The sequence below is a fragment of the Acomys russatus genome, chromosome 30 (assembly GCF_903995435.1).
Source record: "Acomys russatus chromosome 30, mAcoRus1.1, whole genome shotgun sequence".
Lineage (NCBI taxonomy): Eukaryota > Metazoa > Chordata > Mammalia > Rodentia > Muridae > Acomys > Acomys russatus.
Genome location: NC_067166.1, coordinates 1,546,150 through 1,562,237, shown reverse-complemented (window position 1 = coordinate 1,562,237; position 16,088 = coordinate 1,546,150). Strand labels below are relative to the sequence as shown.

Genomic DNA, 16,088 nt, shown 5'->3' with positions numbered 1-16,088 from the left:
CATCAAGTCACATCAGGACTGAGCTCCTCCTCATCCACTGAGGCCTGGCAAGGCAACCTGGTTAGGGTAAAGTGACTGGAAGTAGGCAGCACAGTCCATATCATAGACAGCACCTACTTAACTTACTGGGACCCACCTGAAGATGAAATAACTCATTGGTTACATAATGTAGGGGACCTAGGTTCAGTCCATGCATGCTCTTTGGTTGGGACTTCCACCTTTGAAAGCCCCAATGGGTTTAGGTTAGTTGACTCTGTTGGTCTTCTTGCAGAGTTCTTGTCCCCTCTGGGTCCTTCTATCCTCCCCAGCCTCACTCTTCCACAGGACTCCCAGAGCTCCACCTAATACTTGGCTGTGAGTCTCAGCATCTGATTTGATCAGCTGCTGGAGATTGGGGGGAGGTTTAGAACCCCCTTTTTAAAAAACAGTCTTACTTGCCAGGAAATAATTTTGCCAATGCATAAACTACTTAGAGGGAAGGCATTTCTCCAACTCTACATCCTCTAATTTTCTTATCTCACCTGAAGAGAGTCAGGGGAGGAATCTGAGATCATAGACCAGACCCTAAGCCACAGGATAAACCATAAAGTTAAGCAGCTCCTTCCTTACTTCCCAGTGAATATCGCAGCAGCAGGACTCCAGCGAAACAGATTTTTTTAGGTGAAAGAACTACAAAATGTAGACTCTTTAGGGCAAGAAATACTCAAGGAATCCACAAGACTGTAGAAAATAAAAGTATGCGAGAACTTGCAACATTTGGTCCCTGTAAACTACAGCAAATAATAAAGACAGCCTATTTTGTTGCTGGATTAAAATACCACCTCACATTGAAGAGCTACATACCCCAGTTCTAGTTATCTGGGACATTGTGCCTGGTTTTCAGTAAGGAAAATCTATCAGGTATGCTGAAAGGCAAGAAAAAACAGAGCCCGAGTTTACAGGGCGAGCGTTGGAACTGGACTCAGATGACAAAGACTTCACGTTCTCAGAGCATTTTGAATGATTAACGTGCTGGGTAATAAGCTAATATGTTAAGGGGAAAACGATACAAGTAGACAGTGCACAAGGACAAATGGTATTATAATCAGAGATATAAAAACTTAACTTAAAATTAAAGCAAAGCACTGGAAAGCAAACTGAAGATGGGTTCAGCCGTGAACTGAACATGGTCAGAAGGAAGTATCTGTGATCACTGAGAAATTCTAAAAGAAATGTCCCAAACTGGAATGTTCTTCTATAGCGAATAGTGGCCACTCAAAAGATATCCCCAAAATTGAACTTCTGGAACTTGTCTTTGCATGAGTAATTAAATTAAGGATCACAGGCTGAGATCATCTTGGACTTAGGGTGGCCCCTAAATCTTTTCCTGATAAGAAAAGAGCTGATTTGAGAACAGAAACAGAGGGGAAAGGGAAAATGAACAGAGAGGCAGAAATTAGAGCAAGATGCACGTGAGCCAAGGGACCACAGACTGCCAGCAGCCCCCATCAGCTGGCAGACAAAAGGGAAAACGCCTCCCTAAGGCCTTTGCACAGAATGCAGTCTTGCTGACTCCTTGCTTTGGGGCTTCTGGCAGCCATAACTGTGAGAAAATACTTGTCTGTTGCTTTAAGTCTCCCAGTTTATGGTGATTTGTTACAGCGGCCCTGGGACACTCATATAAGGGCAAAAAAGAAAAATACACTGAAAATATTCAAACAAAACAAAATGGTGAAGTAGCTTGAAGGAGCAGGAACAGGAAGAAACAAAATAAGAAAGTTTGTATCGGGAGCCATGCAAGCACGAAAAAAGGGGTGAGATGTTAATAGAAAAGCCTTAAACCATAACGCTAGCTAGTACTGTAGAGTATTGAATTTTATCCTTCAAAGTCAGAAAACAAATGTAGACACTGAGAAAAGTCATTGTCACAGACATGCTGTACCTAAAATGTTAGAAGGAGTCACACATAGAGGAGAAAAATATCATAGATAGGAAATTCAGATCTCTATAAAATGGAGAGCAAGTCTTAGAGGTGCAATACATTTTCTTTATTCTTAATTAGACTAAAAGAACAAAAACATTTACCAATTCTGAGTTTCTGAATTAACTGCCATCCACTGCTCAAAGAAGCTTCTGTGAGGAAGCTTGAGAGGCTCACTAATCTATGAGTAGAGAGATATACACTTGGTGGAAAAGTTTCATGCATTATAAATTTAGCAAAATGATAGTAATAGGGTCACCCCCCCAGGGACTATACACTCCCCAGCATGAGTTTTTGGTCAGATTTACAGTACATGCATACATCTCCTCCTGTAGAGTGGGCCTGGAATCCAATCAGAAAGTGATCAGATTACCCCCTACACTATGGCTCCAGTTGGCACATCTCACCAGGCTTGTCCTTACTAGAATGCACAGAGTTCACAGCTGGGTAAGACTGTCAGTGATTGTTCTCTGTCCACATTATATAATGATAGGTGGCCACGAGGAAAGAAGCTCCCTGGTCAGCACTAGCCTCATCTCTTCATGTCCCATGACTACAGTATGTGTGTGTATCATATCTTCAGCATTGGAGTCTTACTATCATGACTACAGTATGTGTATATCATATCTCCAGCATTCCGGCCTTACTATCAAATTTTTGTGAACAACTAAGAGCAATAAAAGTAGTCTGTGTTGTCTTGGGAGTCTCCAGAACACCTCTGACCGACAACTTGAAGAGATGTGTCCCACATCTCGTATAGGAAGGCATTGTTTGTTTATTTTTGTTTGTTCTGCTTGCTTTGTTTTGGGAAACCTATGGCTTCTTGAGAAGCATAATCCGCTGTGTAGCATAAAGCCGCTTTAATTCTGTGTCTGTGTGTACATATGTATTTAACAAGTTTATATGACACGTTTCTGTTTGCTCGTTTTATATATCCTTAGTGTTCATCACCCCTTTCCCCACCTCGTTCTTCAGTCCTGCTCTCCCCTTTCCCCACTTCCTTTTATTCTTTCAAATAACCCATTTTTTTTTTACTATGCTTCTTCATTAAGAGCCACCCTTCCACCCACTTCAGTAGCCTTAGAACTAGTCAAAGTGCAGAAAATAAGCATCTTTGGTGTGCTTAGCCAGTGGGAAATCTATATAGCATCTCTTCCCACAGGCTCTGGAAAAGGATATAAAGAAAATCTACTGTGGAAAAAGAAACTGACCTTAAGAGGCAGATGTTGGGAGGGCACTGCTGGGAACCCACAGAAGCTGTGGTTGCTAACACAAGACCTGCACTAGGTTAAGTCACTCAACATTCCTGTGTGGAGCAATAAGGGGTTCACAAGCCCTCATCCCCTGCTAAGAAGATACTGACATTAGGTGGGCACAATGGAAGTGAGAGCTAGTTTTCTTTAGTGATGTGGTCCATGTTAAGTTGATTTTGCTCCAAAGGTTCATATCAAGCCCATGGATAGATGACAGCACAAATTAGACCACATGGTTAACAAAATCCAAAATCCAAACACACAGAGAGAAATAATGTGAAGTTGAGAGAATATGGGGTGAATTTGGAAGGATTTAGAGGGAAGAATGCGAGAATATGATTAAATATATTGTATGCAAGTTAATTAAAATACTACATTAAAATTATAAGATATGATCTTAGATCATAACATAATTAAATTAGTAATACATGACATCAATTAACCAATGAGTTTCCCTGAAGAATTTGTGGTTCAAAGAAGAATTAACAATGCTAATAATTTCTAACTAAAATACAGCACATGGAATTATACAAACTGTGATAAAATAGCCCTTGAGAGCTTTGTTTATAGCACTATACACTGGTATTAGATTTTTTTTAACTTAATGATCTAAGCTATCATCTTAAGAAACTAGTTAGAAAACAGAAAATCAAACTTAAAGCAATGAAAATGAAGAAATCATACAGATAAGATCAGAAAACAGTATAAAACAGACCAACCAACAAAACAAAAAGTAGTTCTTTGGAAAGAAAAATAAAATCAACAAATCTTACAATTGGACAGATTAAAAAAAAAATAGTAACTAACCATACAAGATATGAAAAAATAGAGATCCCTGTTACAGTAAAAGTCCTGTTGTTCTTTAACAGATAATTGGGAAATGATGCCAGTAACTTTAGTTCAATAAATATGTACAAAAGGATAAAGCACAAACGACAGGAGCTTAAAACAAGAATATCTGTTCCAACCAGCAAATGTAAAAACAAAATCAGTTAAAAGGAACCATACTTGTTATAAAATAAAAAGGATAAAGCCAGAAAATATCACAGTAAGGCAGAGTAGAAACTTTTAATTAGACAAGCTGTGTGAAGACACAGTCCTCTAGCTGCCAAGTCTTCAGTTCTTCTAAAAACCAACACATTTTAAGAATTTCCCAAACCACATAGTTTTCATAAGTTGCTAGAAGGCATCAAACTTACCAAGAGCATTTATATCCTCTGCATTACACACCTAGTTAGAGTTTACTACAGGAAAGACATGGAGGGTTGATAACTGACTCATTGATTGATTGATTGATTGATTGATTGATGGACTGACTGACTGATTGCCATATCTTAAATTAAATCCTCACCCTGCTCCTTCTGGGCATGGTTAAGTGAACACACCAAAGTTTGTCTCATTTGAATAAAGAATGAGGTCCTGTTCACAGAACTCACAGCAAGAGCAAAAGTACTCTCATAACAATCTCAAGGGTTCTGAGATTATATCCCAGAAAATAAGGACAAAGGTTATGCTTGTTCTTGGGTAAGGACTAACTCTTTAGCGTACATCATTATTATAAAGGAAAGTATGTTATTATTATTATTATTTAAAAACATAATTAGAAGAACAGAGGACAACTTTTCCAAAAAACAAACAAACAAAACAAAAAGAAAAAAAAATCAGTAGTCAGGAAGTTACTTTGAAATATCTACTACACAAGAAAAAATATTCTGAATCCATGAGCAAAGTTGTCAGAGTTACACTAGAAACAAAGGGATTAATTTCAATATTTAAAGATTAGATAGTCTTATTGTTTTAAATATAAAGCCAACAAGACACAATCCAAATAATTAAGAAGGTTAATGTGGCCAAGTGTGGCACACGCCTTTAATCCCAGCACTCCAGAGGCAGAGGCAGGCAGATCACTGTGTGTTCAAGGCCAGCCTAGTCTATAGAGTGAGTCCAGGAAAGACAAGATAACAGAGAGAAATCCTGACTCAAAAAACTTAAGAAGAAGAAGAAGAAGAAGAAGAAGAAGAAGAAGAAGAAGAAGAAGAAGAAGGTTAATATGTAGTACATATAGAAAATTCTACATCCAATAACTAGAAAATATACATTTCACTATACAATGAAAACTAAGGCTTCAAACTTTTCAAAGAAATGGTAGTCTACACATTATTTTTATTGTTGTTGTTCTTTAATGGATAATTTGGAAATGTAGTAACTTTAGTTCAATAAATATGTACAAAAGGATAATTTGAAAAGTGACAAATAGCTTTACTTTAACAAAATCATATGAGAAATTATAAAATTGTGGGATTGTATTCTGGAAGAAAGTAGAATTCTGCACCCCCCTACCCCCAACCCCTGCCCATCAGATAAAAATTTACATCAGAGCTAAGACAAATAGGAAAGAAAATAAAAATAAGTAGGAAATTTAGCAAAATAACAGTTGATGCTCTAAATTGTTAGTTAGACAAACTCTTCAGTAACACATTTCAAAACAACATATTTATGAATGTTGAGGGAGAACTGAATAAAAATGGAACATTTATGAATAAGACAGTGTTATTAATAAATCTATAGTAATATATCTGAAAATAAAGAAGGGGTTAAACTTGGCTTTGAAAAGTTGAGATATGGGACACTGGAGTTCATGTCAGAGTCAGTCTCTGCTCTCCACACAGCTGTGGCGAATGTGCTGTCCATTGGCTAGATCTGAGCAGGGATTCAATGCTTACTGCATGTATTGTCCTTGGTTGGTGCAGTAGTTTGAGCAGACGCTCCTGGGTCCAGATCTGCCGGTCATACTTGACCACTTCCCCTTGGTGGGGAGGCCTAGTGGCACTCAGAGAAAGGATCAGCAGGCTACCAGGATGAAACTTAATAGGCTGTGATCATATAGTGGACGAGGAGGTCCCCTTCTGTCACAGACCTAGGGGAGGGGAATAGGGTGAAAGAGGGAGGGAAGGAGGGAGGAACAGAAGATACAAGTGAAGGGATAACAACTGAGATGTAATCTGAATAAATCAATTGAATAAAACACAGAGAGAGAGAGAGAGAGAGAGAGAGAGAGAGAAAATTGGGGGAAAAAAGTTGAGATACGCAGTTGAGGCAGGAAGCAAGCAGGCTAACTGCAGGTCTTCACTGTCCTGTCTGTCCCTCCATGTCCAAGCCCTCCTGCCTCATCCCCAGCTCTGTAGCAGACTTCCTACCATGGCCTTTGCTTCCTCTCATCCTACATCTCCAGCTGATCACAGGCATCTTCCCCTTTAACCTTCCAACTCGTCCCAGTATCCTGAGCCCCAAACCCAGCAGACACTGCCTGGGAACCCACAGGCCACCCTGGCCAGCAGAGAGGATGAGCTCACTGCAGATTTTCACCTCTTTTTCTCCTCCCAACTCAGACCTCTAGTCTCATGCCATCTCTGTAGTAGACCACCTCCTGTGGCCTCTCTCTCCTGCCTGTGCCCACCTCCAAGCGTCAGACAGTTGCTAGTATTCTTCCTCTTCAACCTTTCTCCCCACTCATCCTGCTATCCTGGAACTCTCCACCTCCAGTAGGCATTCTCTGGAAACCCACCAGCCATGTCCACCTGAGAAGCAGCAGGCAAGCAAGCTTCAGAGCTCCATCCTTCGCCTTCCTCCATACCCATTCTCACAGTCTAATCCGCAGCTCCAGGGCAAGCTGCCTGCCCATTGGCCTCTTACACTCTCTGCCCCTATACCCAGGGAACTAGGCAGATTCTGGTTGAACTCCCTGCTTTCCTCCCCACTGAGACCCCTCACCACACCCTCCTAGCCCACCTGCATCCCCAAATGTCAGGACTCAATACCTAGAAACACATTTTACACTGAAGCATCAGTGGCCACAGTCGGCTGGATTCTACAGTAATTCCCTCCCAGGCAACACACTGTCACCGTACTCTCCTAAGAACCAGAGAGGACAACAGAAACCCAAGGACTAAATATCCACTTGACAAAGACAAGACCAGATATCAGCACCTGGAACTACAATTACCCCAAACACAGATATCTAGACACACACATAAGAAATGTGTGGTTCAGTAACAACCATGAGAGTATATCTCCACTAGAGCACAGCAGCCCTACCAAAGTTGGTCCTGATTATTGTGACATAGCTGAACCACAAGACGAAGACCTTCAAATCACTTTCATGAATATGATGTCAGTCTCTAAAGTAAAAATTAATAACTCCCTTAAAGAACTCTATGAAAGCACAAACAAATCCTAGGAGGAAATTAATAAAATAGTAAAGCAATTTGAGACATGGTAATATAAGTAGAATCAAAGAAAGAAGAAAGAGGAACAAACAAAGGGGATCAGTTTGGGAAAAAATCTGTTTAGGAACTTAAACAGCAATCCCAGAGGCATGTCTCACCAACAGAGTCAAGATATGAAAGAGAATCTCAGGCACTGAAGACATGATCAAAAAAATAAATATCTTGGTCAAAGAAAAATATTAACTCTAAAGGAATCCCAGCACAAAACATCTGAGAAATCTGGGACACTATGAAAAGACAAACATCTATGAATAATTGAAATAAGAGAAAGAGAAGGAGCCCAGATCAAAAACACAGACTATATCCTCAACAAAATCATAGAATCTAAGAAATATATAAAACCTACCATAGTTAAATCAAATCAGATAGCCAATTTAAACAGACCTATAACCCCTACTGAAATAGAAGCAATAATTAAAAATCTACCTATCAGAAAAAGCCCAGGGTCAGATGTTTTTAAATGCAGATTTCTACCACATTTTCAGTAAAGATTTAGTGTCAATATCCCTCAAATTATTCCACAAATAAAAACAGAAGTTATATGACCCAAATCATTTAAAGAGGCCAACCTACATAAAGATGCAACAAAGAAAGAGAATTACAGACCAGTTTCCCCAGTGAACATAGATGCAAAAATTCTCAATAAAATACTTGCAAGAAAAATCCAAGATCATAACAAAAATGTCCTTCTCTGCAAGCAAACAGACTTTACCTGTGAGATGCATGGATGGTTCAATATATTTAAAACATTGTGGGGAAGAGCCTGGAACATATTGGCACAGGAGACAACTTCCTAAACAGAACACCAACAGCCCAGGCCTTAATGTCAACAATTAATAAATGGGACCTCATGAGGCTGAGAAGCTTCTGTAAGGCAGGAGACACTGTCAAGAGAACAAAGCGACGGCCTACAGACTAGGAAAAGATCTTCACCAACCCTACATCTGACAAAGGTCTAATATCCAAAATATATAAAGAACTCAAGAAATTAAACACCACCAAACCAAATAACCCAATTGATAAATGGGGCTTGGAACTAAACAGAGAATTCTCAACAGAGGAATATCAAATGGCTGAGAAACACTTAAATGCTCAACTTCCTTAGTCATCAGGGAAATGCAAATCAAAACAACTCTGAGATTCCATCTTACACCCATCAGAATGGCTAAGGTCAAAAACTGAAGCTACACCGACACCATATGCTGGCGAGGATGTGGGGAGAGAGGAACACTCTTTCATTGCTGGTGGGAATGCAAACTAGTACATTGGAAATCTATCTGGTGCTATCTCAGAAAAATGGGAATAGGGCTTCCTCAAGACCCAGCTATTCCACTCCTTGAAATATACCCAGAAGATGCTCCAGCACACAACAAGAAAATTTGCTCAACCATGTTCATAGCAGCCTTATTCATAATAGCCAGATCATGGAAACAGCCTAAGTGTCTCTCAGTAGAAGAATGGATAAAGAAACTGTGGTACATATACACTATGGAATACTACTCAGCTATTAAAAACAAGGAATTCCCGAAATTTGTGGATAAATGGATTGAGCTAGAAATTATCATAATGAGTGAGTTAACCCAGAAGCAGAAAAGACTTAAATGGTATATACTCACTTTTATCTGCATACTAGCCCAAGGGGCTTCACTTACCAGGAAACTGGGACAGAGGGGAGGACATCCTATTAGGACTCTAGATGAGAGAAGCATGGGAGAATGGCAAAGTAGAAGGATCCAGAGGGTCCTAGAAACCTACAAGTAGAACATTATGATAGGCAGATTTGGGCCCAGGGGTCCCACTCAAACTAAGGCACCAGCCAAGGACAATACGGGCGGTAAACTTTAAACCCCTACCCAGATCTAGCCAATGGTCAGAACATTTTCCACAGTTGAGTGGAGAGTGGGATATGACTTCCTCACATACTCTGGTGCCTCACATTTGACCATGTCCCCTGGAGGGGGAGACCGGGTGGCACTCAGAGGAAGGACAGCAGGTTGCCAAGAAGAGACTTGATACCCTATGAGCATATACAGGGGGAGGTAATCCCCCTCAGGAACAGTCATAGGGGAGGGGAATAAGGGAAAAATGGGAGGGAGGGAAGAATGGGAGGACACAAGGGATGGGATAAACATTGACATGTAACAAGAATAAATTAATAATAAAAAATTAAAAAAAAAAACAAAAAAAGGGAAAAAAATAAAACATTGATAGCATTAATCCATGATACAAACAAATTGAAAGCCAAAAGCCAAAAGATTTCATCTTATCAGATGTTTAAAAGAGGGGGAGAGCTTTGACAAAATCTAAAATCTTCATGATAAAAATCCTGGAGGGATTAGGAATATAAGAGACATTCCTCAACAGAATAAAAGGCAGTAAGCCCTTAGCCAGTATCAATTGATACGAGAGAAACTCAAAGCATTGCCACTAAAGTCAAGAAGAAAACTAGCTTGTCCACTCTCTCCATACCTTCAATGTAGTACTTAAAGTCCTAGCTAAAGCAGTAAGACAGCTGAAGGAGATGAAGGGGATACAAATTGGAAGGGATACAGACAAAGTAACTGTATTTAAGGATGACATGATAATATGCAAAAGTAACCATGAAAACTCCACCAGGAAAATCCAACAACTGATAAATACTTCCAGCAAATTAGCTGGATAAAAAGAAAATCTCTCTCTCTCTCTCTCTCTCTCTCTCTCTCTCTCTCTCTCTCTCTCTCTCTCTCTCTCTCTCTCACTCTCTCTCTCTCTTTCACACACACACACACACACACACACACACACACACACACACACACACACACAAAACAAACAAAAACCAAAAATAACAAAAACAACCAGTAGCCTTCCTATGTAAAAATGACAGACTGGGAAGGAAACCAGGTAAACATCATCTTCACAATAGCTGCAAATAATAAACATATCTGGAGATAAATCTCCCCCAAGCAATGAGAGACTTGTGTGATACAACTTTATGTCACTGAAGAAAGAAAGTGAAGAAGATGTCAATTGATAGAGAGGTCTCCCATGCTCATGGATCAGTAGAAGCAACATAGTAAAGACAGCCGTAGCAGAGCCTGAATGCACTCTCCATCAAAATTCCAACATAATTCTTCACATATCTTGAAAGGAAAATTTTCAGCTTTAAATGGAAACAAACAAACACGCAATAGCTAAAACAATTCTGAATACTAAAACAACTATTGGAGGTACTACCCTCCCCAATTTCATGTTGTACTATAGAACTGCAGTAATAAAAATAGACACATTGACTAATGGAATAGAATTGAAGATCCCGACTCTATGCACCTATGAGGACCTGGTTTCCTATAAAGAAGCCAGAAATACACAATAGAAAACAGACATTATCTTCCACAAATGCTGCCGGTCAACCCGGGCAGCTGTATGTTGAAGACTGCAAGTGGATCCATGCTCATCAACCTGCACAAAAGTCAACTCCTAATGTCTAGAAGAAAGCCAGAGACACTGAACCTGCTAAAAAAGAGAGAGAATGGGGAATACCCTTGGTTCTCGATCTTAGTTTTTGAAATTTGTAGTCAAACATGTATTTATATACTTATTCGTATTTTTGACTGACTTCGTCCTTTATCTCTGATAATCTTTCTTTTCCTTGGTCTAGCCTATCAGTGATGATTTCCACTGCGTAATTTTGTTTCTGTTAGGTTTTCATGTCCAGTGCTTGCACTTTGTTGCTATCGGGTAACAGCTTACTTCATTTGATGTCTTTTGCCCCCGTTCTGCTGACTTCCTCCTCTGCTGCTTTCTTCTGTGACTTTCTCCACGCCTCTGCTCGCTGGTTCCCTCTCTGGAGTCCCTGCTGATTTTTACAAGCCAACCTTTGAGTTCTTTACGGAGCCGGCCCTTCACCCACATCGTTATCTTTGCATCTGGTCATTGAGAAATTATGGCCTTTTGAAAGAGCTGTATTGCCTTCCTCTTTCTTGTCTCTCCTGTGTTGCAACTTGCATATCTGTTGGTTGAGGGTATCTTTCCGGTTTTACTTGGAAATTCTCTGGGTGAGCAGTTTTGACTTAAGTGCTCAGTCTCCTGTACCACTAGGAAGGATAAAACAAACCACTGTAATCTCAAAAGCACTGCACCAAAATAATACCGAAAACACTCTAAATTGATTGACATTTAACTATTACACATCGTTGATCGTACAGAAGAAAATAACAAAAATAATACACAGTAAGCTTCAAAAATTTAAAAATACTTAGGGGAAAAGAAATAACTATTGAGTGAGATGAGGGAAGTGGCAATGGGAAAACATAATAATCTAGGCTGAATATGAGAACAAAGGAGCTGAAGATAGGAAGGTGAGAGGAATAGAAAATAATAAGGTATTAGAACTTTTACCATAACAAAAACTAGGCCAGCAAAATACACAAAGGTAGCAATTGGAATAAAGAGTAGAAATTTTGAGTTGTTCTTTGACACATAAAGGGTAAGAGCATGATAGAAAGAGAAGAAGAGGAAGAAGAGGAAGAGGAAGAAGAAGAAGAAGAAGAAGAAGAAGAAGAAGAAGAAGAAGAAGAAGAAGAAGAAGAAAGAAAGAAAGAAAGAAAGAAAGAAAAAATACGGGAAGAAAGGGCTCGGAGAAAAGGCACAAAACCAATGTATTGAGCAGATGCTTTTTCTGCTCTGTCATAGCAGAGCTTGCCAAGTGGGAGGGGTGGTCAGCAAGTTGGAGACTTGTTTTGTCCTGGTGCTGAGCCAAAGGTGGTCAAGAGTCAGTCTGTCCACAGTGCTGCAATCCTGTTGGGCCTCCCTACATTTTTGAACATGTCTGATTTACCACTCTAGTTTTGTAACCTGTGGGCTGCGCAGCTTCTACCTCATGCCACAGACTGCATAGCCACTCTCTAAGGAAGAACTTTTCTCTTAAGTGTGCTGGAGAAGGGGAAGACAGGTGGAGCACAGAGCTGTTCTTGGGGAACCTGGCTCAGTACTTTCTGGTTCTATTAAATGCCTTCTTCGGAGGGAGGGAGCTGTCAGGAGTCCTCAGGGTCTGAGTTTCTCAGCCCTCAGTCACTCCAAGTTGTATAACAGCAAGAGGAAAGAAGAAAGCTTGTTATAGATGAGGGAAGGAACTCTCCAGGTCCCGTCCCCTACAGAGGAGCGGCTGATAGCTGCAAGAGGAGAAACACTTTTTTTTTTTTTTTAAAGCGCCTTCATTCATCTATTTCCTGTTCCTCAGTGGACAACACTAAGTGAACTTAATGGGTTACAGGCACACGAACTTGGTGGAAAGGGTCATGTTTGGGGGTTGCTTGTGGGGAGGAATTTGAAGGAAAAAAATGGGAGGTGGGTGTAATGGTGTTTCATTGTATAGTATATACATATAAATTGTAGTGTGTGTGTGCCTCTGGCTCAGGGGGGGTTCATTCTCTGCAATTAAAGCAGAAATTCTTCATCATCAAAGAATTCAGGACTTACAAAGGTCTCCATCAGTGTTGGAGCACACCACTATCTGGCCTTCTCAGCGTGTTCCTGCTCAGCCCTGCCTCATCCACAACAGCTTAGTGCAGTTATCTCTTAGGTGGGGCTGTGACTTTGGCGCATCTTGCTCTCAGGCCTCCAGGTGGCTCAGTCTCAAGCCATGTGTCTGCTATTAGAATGGCACCTGTGTAACCCAGTCCCAGGTGTGGAGCATGCCCAAATGGACACCTCCAGGGCAGATGTCTCTGACAGAAGTAACTCTCAGGCCAAAGGTTCAAACTGGACTTGAGGTTTGTCAGATCTGTGGTTCCCTTCTTAATGCAAGACCGCTTGATGATTAACATAACCCTCTATCACAGAGACAGGCAGACTGGTCCCCCCAGGCGTTTTGTTCTTTGTTCATTTGTTTTAGTTTTTAGTGTAATGCTATTTAGTCTTCCCATTTCACTGGGCTTTTCAACCCATTCTCATTTGTGATTTCTGATGCTCTTTCTCTCTTAGAGTTCAGAATTTGTTTCCTAAACTTTTTCTTCTCCCTTTGGTTTTCCAAGATAGGATTTCTTTGTGTAGCCTTGGCTTTCTTGGAGTCACAGAGGTTCACCTGCCTCTGCCTCCCAAGTGCTGGGATTAAAGGTGTGCACCACACCCGGCTACATTAATACTTTAAAATAACTTACGTTAGTGATTCAAGGGAATTCATTTAACCTAAACATGAGATAGTCTTTGACAGTCATACAACAAATCCCTCAAAGTAATGAGTATTTTATAGGTTCTAGCTCAAATATTTCAAATAAAGGTCAGAAAATAATTACCATCCAATTAATGATTTTTTTGGTTCAATAATAAGCAAATAAATAGAAAATGTCTACAGTCAACAGCAACAACATTTGAGACCCTTGAACTGCTTCCTTTTCTGGCTTCGCTTGGGTACTCCACAGAGGGCTTAGTAACTGCAGCCAGAAAAGGGAAAGCAAGCAACACCAGAACTTGAGAAGTGGAGATAAAAGGCAGCTGCTCTGCACAGTGAACACTTTTCTTCTCATAGAATATCCTATGAAATGTGTGAATACTGTGCAATGAGGAACAAATTCATAGCTGTCAAAACCGTTCTTAGATATGAATGCTGACTTAAGATAAAATGGAGTTAATGTGTGAAATTGAGAAAAAATATTAAAAATGAGACTTTTGGGTGCCCATGAAAGAAAATTAAGTAAGCACAAACTCCTTCAACATCATGAAGCTGTTTGTATATTTTCTCTCTTAAATAAATAAATTCTATAAATCAAAAACATCAGTGCAAATTCGAGGGAAAATGCCAAAATGGGAAAATTAATTAAATTTGCTTCTTTTCATTAGTGAATAAGAAGAAGAGGACTGTGGAATTTTTTTAATGGGCAAAAAAGCATAATGTAATATCTAGCCTTCTTACCAGAAAAAGGAAAACTTAAATGAAAATTTTAAGATAAGCCTGCTCTTTTCTCAAACAAATTGACACTCTTCACTTATTATAGTGTATTCAAATTTAAATTTCCTCAGAGTAACTTGATATCAAAACCCTAAAATAGTTAAACATTTCAACATATTATTTGATGCAGGTATCAAGCACCGACCTGGGAAACAGCCCATATTGGGTTCAAAGCTTCGGCTTCATCTTGTCCTACCCTTTTGGACCTGAGAATGTTAAATAGGAAATTAATACCTGTGCTTCACAAGTATTTTGTGAAGGACATATGAGCTAATTCTGAGGAAAGGTTTAGCTCAGTGTGAGCCACATAAAAGTGTCTGATGAGCGTTAAAATGAAAGTCCATTGTAAGGTAAATCATGCAGAGATGTACTTGAAAAGTCCGTTGTAAGGTAAATCATGCAGAGATGTACTTGAAAACCCATTTGGGTAATCAGTCGTTAACGGGTCTTTTTGCCTATAATAATTTAGATTTTTGAAATTAAGGATATATGTAAACAAAATTGTTAGGCTATTTTATAGTCACCAACATAAGAAATAATTGATAACAAAATGATTATTGTAGGAATAATTGGAAACAACTTTTGGTCATAATTGCGAATTTTAGTATGTTGTATTTACAAATGGTGTTTCTATGTGTGTTTGTAAACACAAAAATGGAAATCTAAGGTGGCCTAATGGAAGAAAAGAGTTGTTAAATCATTGACATTCTCACTGATTTTAAACTGTAAGAGGACATTTTGGTCATACTTTTTTTCCTCACATTTTGAAAACATGAAACTTTTAATAAATATGGAAAATGACTGACCAGCATAAAGCCTTTGTTTCTAAAATGAATGCTTTCAATAACTACAAGAATGAAAGTATTTTTCTCTTATCATTACAATTCTTTGTATCTTGTGGAATAAATATTTTATATAATTGTGATTCACCACTTATTTTTCTTTCATAGTATCGCCTTACATGATAAACTTTCTGCCTGTTCCTGTGATACCAGATACAGAGGGGGAGTCATTAAGCAACTGACTGTGAAGATACTGTACCCTCGATGCAACATTTACTCCCCTGACAGAATTATTCATGAGATTTAGGAGAAGGGATCAATTTAGGTGGATTAATATTACCTAGATGATGCACACAGCATGTTAAACTGTTCCTCAGTCCTGTGAAGTTATTTCAATGTCCTCACACTTCTATTTTAATATCCAGTGGTAAATACATGGAAGACAGACCATTCTCTGCAGCGACACTTAAAACCCATCAAGCCATTCAAGTCTGTTCTTGCAAAGATGAACAGAGCGGCATTCAGCTTAGCCACTAAAATGGAGACATCCAGTGATACTTGTTTCAGGTATTGAAAAGGTGATTCTCACCATTTCGAGAAGGAATAAGAATGATAGAGTTTATGTTGTATTAAATTTCCAGTTAGGAAACATGAGTCTAGAAGTCTCTATGTAAATATTATTTTTGATACAGATGGCCTGCATTCCAGGCTTTGAAATACCTTGATATAATATTTCTGAATCATTTTCTTTTATTTTTAAGTAAAAAGACATTAGATTTGACTTTAAATTCCCAGACACTCTTGTTGCTTTCCTATAATAAAAAATGATTGTGGGATATAGGCAGCAGAACAGTTTATAATTTAACATATAAACCAAGG

General features: G+C 39.2%; 1 long non-coding RNA gene across 1 annotated transcript in view; it reads right to left on the bottom strand.

Moving 5' to 3' along the window:
• Positions 1–257: 257 nt before the first annotated feature.
• Positions 258–16,088, bottom strand: part of LOC127212508 (uncharacterized) — a 36,065-nt gene continuing 20,234 nt past the window's right edge. The window contains exon 3 of the long non-coding RNA XR_007833554.1: positions 258–720. This is a non-coding gene — a long non-coding RNA (uncharacterized LOC127212508). The remainder of the gene's footprint in view (positions 721–16,088) is intronic.